This window comes from Mesitornis unicolor, unplaced genomic scaffold (genome assembly GCF_000695765.1).
Source record: "Mesitornis unicolor isolate BGI_N332 unplaced genomic scaffold, ASM69576v1 scaffold3418, whole genome shotgun sequence".
Taxonomy (NCBI): domain Eukaryota; kingdom Metazoa; phylum Chordata; class Aves; order Mesitornithiformes; family Mesitornithidae; genus Mesitornis; species Mesitornis unicolor.
Window position 1 is genome coordinate 257 of NW_010199650.1, and position 14535 is coordinate 14791.

Consider the following 14535-nt stretch of genomic DNA (forward strand, 5'->3'; position numbering starts at 1 on the left):
AATGTGTCACCTGGAATCTTCTGGTATCACTTGGTGTCATATGCTGCAGAGCTGTATTTGTTGCTGGAGCACCACATGGTAAGTGCTGATAGAGTCATAGAAGGAACGTTTGGGTTTGAAGCTTGCATGTAGCTCAACTGAGGAAAAAAAATCTAACTTGCCAAAATTAGACTTTTTGTATGACACAAACTGGTTATAAAAGTAAGAGTGCACTTGCCTTGTGATCAAAGCCGTAATCTAATCTAGGAAGGAACATATGATGCTGAGTAGGAACAGCTTTTCTCTCTGAAAATACCAGAGTTTTGTTGTTCCCCCTACAGTCACGAGTAATCTCAGGGATGGTCATTTGGGGTTGAGATTTGCACAAAACAGGAGTGGTCTTGGATACCATTATGACCAATAATGTCAGAAGTTGGACTTTCTATTCAGAAAACTGGTCTTTCTAGAGTGTGCCAAGGTAGACCTTCAGGAAAGAAAGCACACATAGTCTGTATTCCTTTTCCTCTTCTTTTTTTTTGGCAATATCACAGATCCAGGGATCAGATTTTTAGCTGTTTCATTCGTAGAATGAGGAACAGGTTTTGAAGATCACACTGTGATACTCTGCACTATACCTTGATTTTAAACCCCTGAAGAGAAATGCTTTTCATCCAAGTGAGAGTGGTGGTGCTCGATGTTTCTAGAAGCTTTGGGGGTACCAATCGTAACAACGTGCTCAAACAGATTGATGCTTGGGAACCGGAATATTCAGAAATACAGGCAATGCCATTTTGGAAGGATTCCTTAGCTGGTTGGTAAACATCTTGGCTCCAGGTTCACATTTGTTATGGACTGGAAATCCAGATAAGACGAAACTTGAGAAAAAGATCATTTGAGATGTCTTAATGCCGTCCAGTAAAGTATCTGATGCTGACAGTTCCTGGAGATCAGGGCGCTCTCCATGCATTTTAACTTCATAAAGAAGAATGAGGCTTTAGGGGAAATCTGGCTCCTTTTGTTAATGCCAAACTTTTCTGAAATTTCTCCTCTTCTTCCTTATTATGCCTATTAGTAAAGCTGTGAGGGGAAGACTGATACTTGAAAAGGAACTGCAAGTTAATATAGCCTGTTTTAGTTGCGTGGACACTTAATTTTGGGGATAAAGGGGAGACATTAGTGGAGACATTAAATGGAGAGATGTACTTCTGCAGATTCTTTAACAGAATTCAATAAAACAGTGCCTTGAGAGTGCAATATTTCCTTCTTCTGTTAAAAACTGAAAGGAAAATACAGAAGCTCCACTCAACATAACTTCCTATGTTTTCTTGATAACGTACCCTTCCTCAGCCTTGAGGGTTCAGTTATGTTACAGTGAATGCACCTCCAAAGTGGTCAGATTCTGTGGGTCAGATCATTTCTGCTGGGTGGGGGTAGGAGGAGGGAAGAAAAATAAGGTAAAAAAAAAAGGGGGGGAGAAAAAAAGATTAAAGCTAGATTTAAAACAAAATAATATATATATGCATACATATTTAGAATCTTTCCCTGTATCCCCTTACAGTTTCTCCCTCTAGTTGCTGGGGAGATGGTGGTTGTATAGTTAGAAGTTTAGTGCGAATATACTGGACACAGTTTTCTTGAGAAGAGGAAACAGAATGGTTAGGATGCTCCAGGTAATCTGTCTTAATACCCTTCTGCATTTGAGTTTCTAAGCCTTCCATTGGGCGGGCTTGGGAGTGAAAAAAAAATTGCAGCTCACATTTACAGTTCATTGGTTCGTGCCAGTAGGCCACAGATGACCTACTGAGAAGATCCTGTGATGGCATTACTTGGAGGTAAAATAAAATCTCCCAACACCCGCCTCCCCCCGAGCCCCCCCGCACTGAAACACACCCTTGCTGCGATCCCACTTGCTGCTTGTCAGCTCCTGTCCGTGCTCCCTGCTGCTGTGTCGGGGTTAATACGATGTGAAAGAGAAACTGGCAAATAGGGAAAGCCATCTTTGTGTGCGTATGTGTGTGCGAGCGCTGCTGTTTCATAGGCTCGGGCAGCTGCTGCATGGCCGATGATGCTTGCTCTCTCTTTTTCACCCTGCCTCCCTGCAGACAACTAATGAATCATTTCTAGCCTGAATACTAGCAGCGCAAACACACCAATGCTGCTGCCGCTGCTGCCGACGCTGCCGCCTTTCTCGACAAGGTTGTAATTTGACACAGTAGACTGCAGTTCTCTCTCGGCAATGATCTTGCTGAACATCGGAAGCACTTGATTTGAAGGTATGCTGAGATTTCACCCTTTCTAAAAATAGCTGTTTCTGTTAAATGCTTTACAGGCCAAATGAGGGTGGGAGGGATGAAGATTTGTAGGTGTGCGTGGGGAAGAAACCTCTTTTTAGTTAGCAATAATGCAGCAGTAACTCTTACCGGAGGCAGACAAACTTTATTATTCTGCTGCAATTCAATGATGCCCTTCACTGGATCTTTTCTTCTAGGATCTGCTCAGAATAATAAAATGTGTTGGTATCGTGCACGAGCACTAGGTAAAGGGATTAAACTCTTGCTAGATTATTCCATCCTCCCTCCTATTGATGTTTAATCTGATGTCATTTTCCAGTCACTTTTAAGGTTTCCAATAAAATAAATACTTATATTGACAGGTTTGATGGTGCCATGTTTCTTTTCTGTATTAGTGTCTGTGGGCAAAGTTAGTAATCATACTGCCTAGCAGCTCCCCCCCAGCCCCCAAGCACAGTGCATATTTACAGTAGCTGTTTTCTTTGCAGATGTATGCTGTCATGTCATGGCAAAGTCATCAATGTGATTACCCTTCCATATAGATATTGCTAATGAAATTATATATGGTATTTGTCTGGCAACTAATGCTAAATTAGACCAATTGCAAGTAAATACCTCATCCTTTTTGGGTAGATGGGAGAGATCTTCTGCAGCTATATATATATATGGACACAGTATGCATAGCAGTATCTGTGGGAAGTATGTTATATATATGTAAGCATGTAGAACTGAAGAATAGCATTTTATTATACAATATGCGTCTAAATACCAGGTAAATAGTTAGCATGTACCAGTGTACTGTGCTCAATATTATAGGGGATACTGCAGCTTTTTTCTATTAACCTTTTTTCAAAATTGGCTCTTGCCTGTAGCGTTGGGCAGAGGAGGTATGCCTTTCCAAGTGTGATGTGATGGTCGACATTACAGTTGTACATGGTCTTAGTACAATTTTAACTGAGGAAAATGTAACTGCATATGGAGGCTTTGGTTTTACTTTCTAAGCTACTGCTGTCTTTTAGTGGTGGAACACTGACTGGGCTTTTTTTGTCCAGTGATGTAGAGTTTATATATAAAATAACTCAGCAGAATAACTTAATGAGTCTTGTCACTGCATCTGGTAAATAGAGAGTATACTCCTTAAGTGATTGGATATATTTTGAAGAAATACCTAAAATCAGAGCCATTGATCCTAACATTAAGAATTGCACCATGGATGCTGAGGCAGGGAAAGAATATTGTGATTGCCATCATCAAAATACAAATAAGGACTATTGCTTAGCAAGATAGAAGAGCTGCCTTAAGAAAACAGCATGAAACCTTGGAATGCAGACCAAGCAGTACAGTGGCAATTAAAGCATCTCCATAAATTCAATTAAAAATAGCAGTATACATGAACTGATATGAAAGTTACTGTAGTCACTTTAGATTTCAGCTTTTTTGATCAGGAGGTGTTGCATTTTTATTAGAGGAGGGCTTTCAAGTCCACCCAGCCAACAAATGAGGAAGGCAGTTCAGATCAAATCATACAGATTCACCACTGTAGACAACCTTTGAAATACATATGCATTACTTCTAGTATCCTAAAGGAGGGTGCTTGGTCTTTTTTTAGTGACTTTGTTATTTTTATTAAAAAGAATTGATGGTCCTAACCAGTGGCTTTGTTCATACTACTTTTCTTTTTAATAGGAAAAAGAGCTACACTAAATGACACTGGTGAAGTGGTCATGCTCCCTGCAGATTAGAGAGCAACCCTGATTTTTCGTAGCTATGTACGTGAATGGGTTCCAGTCTGTTAACATTACAGCATGACTGTAAACTGGAGGCACTGAACAGAGGTGCAGTGTTATTACATGCAACTTCATAGATTTGGGTGTATCTGGAGCACCTTTCTGAGAAATTTAAGATGTTGAGTTTTCTATAATTATAACCAAATTATAGCTTTAAAATGGCACATGAATTTTAGCAGTAGGAAAAGTGAGATGGAACAAAATATAGGACAGTGCAGTGCCACAGATTTCTGCATGAAAATTATCTGAGTAGCTGATGCATGCTACTTTAGTTAACTGACAATTACAGGCTCAGAAATATTAAGCATCTCCATGTGACCAATCTCAGTACAAGCTAGGTATGTACTTTTGCTTACATACAAAATAAGTATCTCTGCATGTCAGCTCATTCTATTTTAGCTATGTGTTAGATGTGCATGCTTATTGTATTTTAGATAGGTGTGTGATACTGAGTATGAAATGAATGTATAAGCACAACAGTGTTCATTCTGGTAATAGCTTATTACAAGAGTCTGAGCCATTCTGCATTGCCAGGAGTGGAAATAAGATGCCTGAGATCACTGGATATTCAGTATCCTCTGGTATAAAGGGGGTTCCTTTATGTGTGTCAAATGCTCCACCACATATCAAAATCAAATATCCAAAATCATGCTAGACACTAGTTGGCCATGCACCACTGCTCTGTCCTTTCAATATTTATGTTGAGTAAGTCTGGTTTGAGAGTTTTTCATTTAATTGAGATTGTTGTAGGCCCTTGTCGCCCCTATTGAATATGCCAGAGTAGCTGACCGTGGATGTTCTAAGCTGACTGTCCACCACAGAGGAGAATTGCCACAAAGCATTGCAGACAGTAGCATTTGCTCATTGCTGTTAGAGTTGAAAAATATATACCAATATCATGATTAAAAATAGAATTGGAATATAGCCACAGCACTGGGAAAATGCAACTTCTTCAAAGCAACATGGCAGGAAAGCAGTTTGTGTTCACCAGTGAAGAAGAGGGCTTTTGTCAGGCTTATTTGCACGGAGTGGGCTCTTGGGAAATGGCAAAGATAACGTGACCTGGGAGAGCAGCTGATGATCTGGAGCAGCTGGTTGACACTGGGGTTTGAATGTGGTCATTGAGAGTTTCTCTGCTAACTGTAACCACCCTGTTAAATAACGTGTTGCGGTCGCGTTCATTCTGTAAAGTATGATTGTAAAGCCACCTGTGGTTGGTGTTTTGGTGAGGAAATTAGAGTGGCTTATAGGCCTGTGGCTCAACAGTCTGGCTTGTGCTTGTGATGTGGCACTGGATAAGGACATCAGTGTGACTTCCAGCTCTGCCACAGGTTCTGTGGATGGCCCTGGCCAAAGCACTTAGTATCTCTTGGGCTCTGTTCTCTTTCTGTAAATGGGAATAATAATGAACCACTTCTACTACATTCTCCTAATTTTATCTGCTTAGTAATGAGTTCTTCAAATCAAAGACTGTTTTCTCCATTGGGATACCAAATCCCGGTGGATGTTTCTAGATGCTACTTATAAATCACTTGACAGGCTGCATTGCATGTTGTTGATCTATGAAAAAAATACTTCCAAGTGTCAGAAGAACCTGAATTGATTCTGAGCTTTTTGGTATAACATTTGATTTGCTAAACTTTCTGTTGTGCCTGTGGGTGTGTTCAGTTTTGAGTGAAAGCCGAGTTTCCCTGATGGTGACAGTCGTCTGGTGGAAGCACTTACAGTGCGAAAGTCAGGCCAGAGGAAGTGGGACTGTAGGCCTGTTGTTTTGCTGTTTGTTTTTTAATTGTCACAAAGTTTTATATTTTCTGTGTTACAAACAGTATAACGCTTGATTTCTAAGGCAATAAGTATTACGATGCCAGACGTTGGATGTTAATTAGCAAGCAGCAGCGGTGCGTGATATCACCATGAAGAATCGAGGGGAAGCATTGTGAATATAGCAGTATGGCCCAGTTTCTTTTCTGTGTTCTCACCTACTGACAATTAGAAACTGTCTTCCATATTTTCTTTAAAGATTATCTGTCATCAAGCTTGTCAGTGTGGTACCTTCCTTAAGGCCTGATCAGAGCACAGCAGGAGGATGGTCAGTCAAGCATACGCACCCCTTCCTTTCCATGCTCCATCTCCACTGGGGCTAGACTGATTTATTTTTGTTTTTAATGATTTTTTTCTTCCTGACGAGCATAAATAATTTTTATAGACAGCTTCAATTTAGTTTTTACACTGGGTTTGTGTGTGGAAAAATGATAATAATATCCCGTCTTGCCAATTTTGGAAGGAAAAGAAGTCCTTTTTGAGCCAAGTTAACCTGTTTAGGGTTGGCTTAGAAAAATCCTAAATTGAGACTAAATTTCTCCAGAATCAGGAGTTTATTCTGTCACTTCACCATTTCAGCTTCTGCCGAATATTTTTGTAGCTCCTTTTTATAAGTTTGAAAGATGCTATTTGTTACTTCTGTATGGAATATTATGGTGCCTTTTCACTGACATGGAAAAGGCATCTTTAGTAAGCACATTGTCCAACTAGCTTAAAAATATTCTCTGATATTAATCAGCAGGGACTTTTACAGATCTGTGCCAGTTTGCACCAGGAGGGATAGCTCAGCACAGTGTCTCTGGGAGTGTGCTAAGGGGCTAAACTCTTACAGAAGATGGATAGAATTGATGGTGCTTAGAATCCAGCTGGATGAAGCTCGCAGTTGTCACAATGGCAAGCAATACACGCTTCAGTCTGTCCCCTTTCCTGCATTTTCCCTCTTCTGTGACAGTCACAGTGTCACCTATTTGTTAAATCTTCATTTCTGCTCTCCCCACTTCCCTGCCCCCAATTCTGTGTGCAGTGGAGAGCGTTAAGACTATTCCAGGGGTGTGTTTCTTCCTTTCTCTCTTGTTTACTGCTTGCTAATTAAATTTGGTAGGTGGCAGTTTGAAATCTTAGTGGGACGTGTCATGTGGCTGCTAATGCTCTGCAGATCTCTATTACATAACCTTTAAGTAGTTTGGGGAAATGTGCTTGTGTCATACTGGGCCCGACATAAGGCTCTGTCTGAAGCCAACAGTCTGAGCGGGTTTTTTATGTACGATGACTGTAGAAATCTTGTGGATGGTTTGTTCTGGCACAAGATTTGTGCCCTCGCTTGTCAGGCCAATTGTCTTATTTCCCTGAAATGCTTTGCAGTCTGCACTGTCTGCCTTTCCTGCAGGGTAGAGTTGGGGAGGAGTTAGATTTAAACACTCTGACATGCCAGGTAATGATCAAATGAATATTAAATGCAGGATGCTAGGATGCCTTCTGTTTTCCTGATAGATTTATTCATTTTGGTTTTGAAGTGACCAGAGTACAGAGCAAACATAGAAAACCTCTCAATCTGTCCCCCCACCCCTTCACCTCCTACAGATCTTAATTGGGCTCTGGTGCATTATGCAAAATTAAAACATAAATCAATACAAAAGTTAAAAAACCTCTAGGTAGGGATGATCAATTTTTAATGCATGGTAATTTATTAGGTTGCTGTTTTGCAAAAGGAGCACTTTTATAAGCGACAGCAATGTATCCACTCATAGAATGATAGCTCCTCTCGCTTTTTCTGAACTAGCACCATCTTTTGGTCCTACTTCACATAGAGTTTCACATTTTTGATACCTAAAACATATTTATACACTATCAAGTGCAGCTTAAGCACTCCGCTGTTGATGGACTAGCTCTGTGCTGTGAAGAAAAGTCTCATTTTGGTTTGCAGGCCAGGATATGGGCCTTGGAGCCTAGGTCTTTTCTGTGGCACTGGCGTTTGCCATGCTGTGTCTTATGAAGTAAATCATAGGAGATGCTTCTGCCTCGGTTTCTTTATCTGCTGGGAAGACTCAGTGGCAATGAGCTGCTGTAGCCTTGCAACAGAAGTTACCCAGGAACAACTAGATGCAATTTTGGGTGTTTGTTGTTTGGGGTTTTTTTGTTTGGTTTGGTTTTTTTTTAATGAAGTCAGATTTTCAAGTTGATAATTTCTTATCAAAATCTATGATTGTGTGAACATGCATTTTTTTTCTAGAGTAGTCCTTAGTTTGTAATAGCAATTTTCAATTCAAGCTCTTTACAAAGTGCCCAAGAATGATGGTTGATGTTATTCTCTCCATTCTGCAGATGAGAAATTTTCAATGTCCTTCAGGCCTGGTTGCCCAAGATCATTCCTCAGAGTCAATGCAAATCCATGGATATTGTTTGCAGAGTCCTGTCCAACGTGGTATCCATTGTATTGCTTCTCCTATCTAAACGCTGTATAAGAAGGGAGGAAGGGGAAGTATTGATCTTTTAAAAACAAGCTTTCTTTTGTTTCACTTTAAGTTAACTCACTGTTTGCCCAAGTGCTGACAGTAAAGAGTTTGTGAGTGTATTATTTTTTTTTTCAATTACTACTGTCATAAATCATGGTGGCTGTAGTCAGTTTGTCTATTCTAACGGCTGCCTGCTTCCCTACTGGGTATACTGAAACGACAAATGTTTCATTGTTGGAAGGAGTCTCTGTTTCTCAACAGTCTTAAATCATCTATACAAATGTATGCATCATACCTTCCCTGTGATTTTAGGTTTGGCTTATTTGAAGATTAAGTGGGGACAGTTAAAGCTGCTGTGTTATCATGGTTGGTGGCTGCTGGATGAATGAGGATGAGAACAAAGAAGCAACTGTAAAGCAGTTTTGTGTTTGTGTGGTAGGGCAGATGGGTACAGCTTGTGCTTTAAAGGGAACCTGTCATTAAGACAGTTGTTTCTGTTAATAACGCGCATAGATGAGCTCTTCAGGATGTGGACATCATCCAGTTAATGTGCTGTACAGTCACGGCATGAGAAGAGGGCTGTCATCGCAGCAAGTTCTGTCCTGAATTGTTTCAGGATGCAACAAGTGGCTGACCCGAACAAAAGAAGGTGTGAAAAATGAAGACTTGGAATAGAAGATCTTTTCTTGCTCTATCAGCAATAATCCAGTGTCTGTCTTCTCTGAACTGGCTGTTCCCTGTGGTACCTTGCCAGTGAGGAGTGTTAGGGAGCAGCAGCTGTGACTGTCTCGTCTTGATTCCTAGCAGGGAGGAAATACAAGCATGGATTTTATAAACTTTAGAGTAACTTCCTGTACAAATGCTGTTTATAAGGGAGAGAGGATTTGGAAGGAAGGGTAGATCCTTCATGTCATACCAACTGTCATAGCTCTGATGGCTCAAATGGACTTCAGTTTATTTCTTACAAAGGTGGTAGGTCATACTTTTTTCTTTTATAGTTCCAAAAAGTGAAGCATCTCATGCAGCCAGAGTAAAGCAACTCTGCTCAGTGACTTCTTTGTAGATATTGATCCCATCTGTTGGATGCAAATGAGAGTTTTGCCAGCTTTGGTATTGATAAGTGTTAATTATTATAAATTGTAAACCTTATGCTTAGCTTGCAACCTTTCTAGATTTCCTTTTGGAAAACCTCCACTTAATTTCAGTAAGTACTGTTAAGAGGAAATGAGGTATAAAGAGCTCCAAGCTGCTGATATTTCTATGATCTAATGATAGAAATTTTGTAAATCCAGAATTTTTTCTTGATATATATAGATTATGGAAATTGTCTTAAAATAAACCAGAACCATTTAGAAAACAGAACAAGACAGGAAGAAAACCTGTCTGTGATGATAAGAGCTAAAAGAATCAAGTAGTGCATGAGGTCATTGTAGTGCTGACGCTGACGGTGAAATGCACTGTGTTAAATCAGGGCTCAGGTGGTTTTATTGGTTCTTTGTGAAAAACTGCTCTGAGCACAGAGCAGTAAACATTACTGTAAATAAATAAATACCTGCATTTCAATGAGCATAACTGTCAATGGTGATTCAACAAATGTGCAACACCAGCAGTGACACAGAACAAGTGAAGCATTTCCTGTTTCTGACCTGCAGGAAGAGCAGCTGGCCAGGTCCTGAGCTCCTAACCAAGTTAGGAGTTAGGAGCTCCTAACTGAGCTCCTGTCAGCCTCACTGAGCTCCTCTCCAAGAGCTGTCAGTCCAAATACACAGCTGGGCACACAGAGTGATGCAGCATTTGAGGGAGCACAAGGGATAAGCATCCTTCTCCCTCCCGCTTACCCCTTTCTAAAAAGAGAGCCACTTTCTGATGTGTCATCTTTCCCCCCTCTCCCCATATTCTGGTTTGCGTAACTAAGATTTAGCCCATTAGGTAAAAAGTTAAGACAAACAATGTCATTGCTTTTTAATATCTTTCTATTTAATAGCATTTAAGAGACTGCGCTGCTGTTGAGAAAGATATTTTCTCAGCTCTGATTTCCTGTAACTAAGTAACAGGAATTTTTACGTAACATGACTGAGTTATAGACTGTAATGTGTGGATGGAACAGGACTGTAGTTGAATTTGAAGGGGATGTTAAGCCCTGTGTGCTTTGGTGTTTGTTAGTATTTGTCATATCTTATTCCAGACTCTGTAGGAGACTGGAGATTATAATACAGGAATTTACTGTGGTTTTCTTGCGTCTAATTCTGAAGCATCTGATACCCAATTTTGGCTGGACTGCATGCATCTGGATTCTGATCTAGTATGGCTGTTTCTATCCCTCTTCCTTATGATCCCAAAGAATGACTTTTAGAAAAGAACCTTGATGAACATTACTGTTTGAACAGAGTTTGTGGATTTAAAGAAAAAAATAGGAGAAATTATTTAGTGACAATAAGGGAAAACAAAATCAGAGATTAATTTTTCAACTAACTTTCTTTCAGGAGCTGGAGGTAGTTGATTTGTGGTTCTGGAGAGGTTATAATGCCATGGTTAGTTTATAGTCTCGTCACCTGCAAGAAAGTACTGTTTGAAAGATAAAATCTCATGCAACCCTTTAGGAGAAATTGTCAATAATATGTGCATTTTATTCTGCAAAGGAGAGAGGCCTTTCACACAAAAGGAAAGGTGTCTGGAGCAGAGCATTCACTTGCACTGGTGCTCTTTTTGGGTTTGAACCAGCTTTGTTTGCCTGCTTTGTAGCTCTGTGTGCCAGTTCTTTGTAGACGTTAGATCAGATGCTGTGGGATTTCCCAGGCAATTGAATGAGGAAAGAGGAAGTGGAGGGGCTTAAAAAAAAGCAGAGAGAGAAGGCAGAGTAGAAAATGAAGGAAGTGAGGTAAATAAGGATTCTTGATGATAACGCCCCAGAATTAAAAGGTAGCATCCATTTATTTTCCATATGTGTGAAGAGGTTCTCCTGGTGTCTGTCCGGAGTTGCATATTATAATGTTTCGTCTATGTGATAGAGGGATCGATTTAATACTGAGTTCAGAAATGCTCTTTATTAAATATTGATGAGTGACAGTACCCTCCTTAATTCCTTGCCATTGGTCCTGTCATTGTCCTCAGTAATATACTACAATTTAGCTTTGTAAGCTTATAATTTGTGAACTACTGCCCCTTCAAAACTCAAATTCACAAGTAAGCAAAATGGGACTGTCCTTGACATCAGATCTGCCTTGAGGATAAAAATGATCTTTTCTTTGTGGTATGTAATAGTTACCAGGAAGACAGAATCTTCATAGCAGTCATGGCTCTTATAAAAATACAGATTGGAGGCATGTAGGACTATGTAATTTGTTTTTATTATCTGTAACATTCATTAAAAGTACTATTGCTGGGATTAATTAGGAAGAATAATTGATTCCTGTGAGCTGCAGTGCTTTTAAAGGTCCATTTTGTTCCTATGATCAGAATTTCTTAATGTATTGGAATAACTTAAGGGCTGAAAAGGTTTTATTTCATAATGGGTCGGTGCAGGTTATTTTTTTCAGATAGGTGGTAAATCTTTTCTCACATGTATGAATCCACTGTTGAAATCCAGTACAAGCGTGCATGGGAAGGAATACATTTGGGTTTTTATAGTCCCATCAAACCTACTTTAGAAGAAGGAAGAAGGACTGTGAAGTCCCACAGGAACATTTATCTATCACTATCCATCATTATTGGATTGATAATAGACTACTGTTACATAAATAATACAAACATCAAGTAAATACTTCAGGGGAATTATCACACATCCTACTTTCTTGCCTGTCTCTTAAAATAACTGTACATATTCAAAAGGGAAGGAAAGAAATGTAAGAAAAAAGAATGTTATTTCCATCATGAATAGTTGAAACTATTTACTTATACGTGAAATGCTTAAAATACATTGTAAACCTCTACCTTTTGTGTCAGTGTAGGGTTTATGTTCAAGAAAGATGAGCTGGAACAAGCAAAAAGAAAGGGCCATATGACTAAACCAGGAATTTGGACAGCTTATGAAAAATCACTAAAAGAACTTATTCTTTGTAGTCTAGCAGTGACAAAACAACTAGGTAATAGTCTGATTTTATCACTAATTCTCCCTCTTACGCTTGTTAAAGTTAAGCATAGTGTTCCATTTCAAATACCAAAAGATTGTCAAGATGATGGAAGTGTTCAAAAATGTTACATAGTAAAGCTGTTCATTTTTGGTGTGATTTGTCAGCAGCATCTGTCTGCCTAAGGTTTAACCTAGCTTCTGTTTTTACTTTATTGAAGTGTTTCATGGACTTGTTCGCTGTCTAAATTCAGTAATTCTCAGTGAACCCTTTCTTCAAAGTGCTACACGAATGCTTTTATGTAAGAAAACGCCTTTTACTTTTGCAGTCTTTACATGGTGACTGTGGTATCTTTCTCAGTATAGGTGACTGAATATTTTAAAATGCAACATTCCTGACTAGAAGATGTGTCCACTCTAGAAGCCTTAGGTTTCTCCTAATCTCTCACTGCCGTAATATTTGCTCTGTGGTGTACAGTCCTGATGTTCATTTTTAGGGTTTTCCCAAAGGTGTTCTTGGGAAAAGCAGATTCTTATTTCAAATTGTAATTCCTGTGGGGCCAAATACATTGGGTTATTATTTGTACTGTCTCAAGAATATCCACTCAGGGTTGATGCCAAATGAAAGCCAGTCAGGAAGATGAGGTGATGGTGGGGGAGACAGGGAAGTATCCAGAGAAATGTAACAACTTAATAGCAAACCGAGAGGGAAACATCTGTTATTAAATTGAAGAGATGAGGAAGTGATTTAAAGAATGTAATATTTGATAGAACTCACTAAAAGCCACGTAAGGGTAATTTAAAATGTGACGGTTCTTCATGCCAACCACATGCAAGGCATCAGCAGCCTCTGCACGAAAGGCAATAATAGCTGGTTAATGCATCTCTCCACATACCTTAAGCTCACACAGTTCCTTCTTCTGAAAGGCTAGCAACAAGTGTAGTAGAGGTTGTGCCCTGACCTGTATGGCTTACCCATAGGCTGCATCTTAAATTCAGGCCAGTTCTCGGAGGACCACATAAGCAAAACTCCTGATGAGGTGTTGCGTGAATTTTTTTTGTGCCTGCATTTTCATCATTGTGATGGGTTGTGTCCATGCAGGGCAGCTCCAGCCTCTCCTCACATTGGCCCCTGCAGCCCAACTGCCAGTACCTGGGCACGGACACCAGTGAATGCATTCCAAAAGAGCAGACTCCTGCATGCATACATACTGCCAGCTTCTCATAGTAACGAGTCTTGATTTCCACTTCCTTGAGAAAAAACTTGAGGATATTGTGAAGATGCTTTCAGGAAAGCGATCAGCTGGAAAAGTGGTTGGGTGGGTGTTAATGGCAGTAGTGGTTTTGGTCATAGAATCACAGAATGGTTTGGGTTGGAAGGGACCTTAAAGCTCATCCATTCCAACCTCTGCCATGGGCAGGAACACCCCCACCAGCCCAGGCTGCTCAAAGCCCCGGCCAACCTGGTCCTTTGATTCACATAAGGAAGAGTTAAAGGACTTTCTTTCAGTCAGTTGACAGATGTGAATTATTCTTTTTAGAAGGGATTTGGGCCTGACTCTGGAACAAAGAGATTCAAGAAACCTCCAGCACGAAATGTTCTTTAAGCTGACTAGCATATAATATTAACTTTCTTTGATTCAATTATGAAAAGAAAATTGAAGTTACATCTCTAAACTTAGCAGCAAAACTTCACTGAAGTTAAAATAATGAACAAATAACTTGTGTCTCAATATAAACATACATGCCATAGTCACGTGAAGGGAGGAGGAAGAGCAGGCACAAAATTGAAGACATCTGCATCAAGTAGAATGAGTTATTAATAGATGTTCAGTTTTTCTCCATAAAGATAGAAGAGAAGGTCATGCTAATAAATGGCTGCTTCTGTGGTAAGCTTTCCGTGTTAAAGTGGTCTACTTTGTGCCATTACTTTGTATTCTTTTAGGTTGATGTTTGTTAACTGGACTGGTCAGCATGGCTTATTGCTCTGCTTTCCACCTTTTCAACCTTTAGAAGGATTCCAGAGCAGTTCTGCTGCAGCCCAACCTGAACACCAGGTTGCAAATGATGAAGCACAGAGAAAACAGGCTTATTTGTTTTCTCAGTCGTAGGGTTGTTTTTGTACACGACCTGAATGT

At 39.8% G+C, this 14535-nt stretch overlaps 1 protein-coding gene across 1 annotated transcript in view; it reads left to right on the top strand.

The window, feature by feature from the left end:
- Nucleotides 1–2161: 2161 nt before the first annotated feature.
- The window catches only part of RIMBP2 (RIMS binding protein 2), a 131453-nt gene continuing 119079 nt past the window's right edge, over nucleotides 2162–14535 (top strand). The window contains exon 1 of the mRNA XM_010189501.1: nucleotides 2162–2252. The gene's annotated coding sequence lies outside the window, so the exon portion shown is untranslated. The remainder of the gene's footprint in view (nucleotides 2253–14535) is intronic.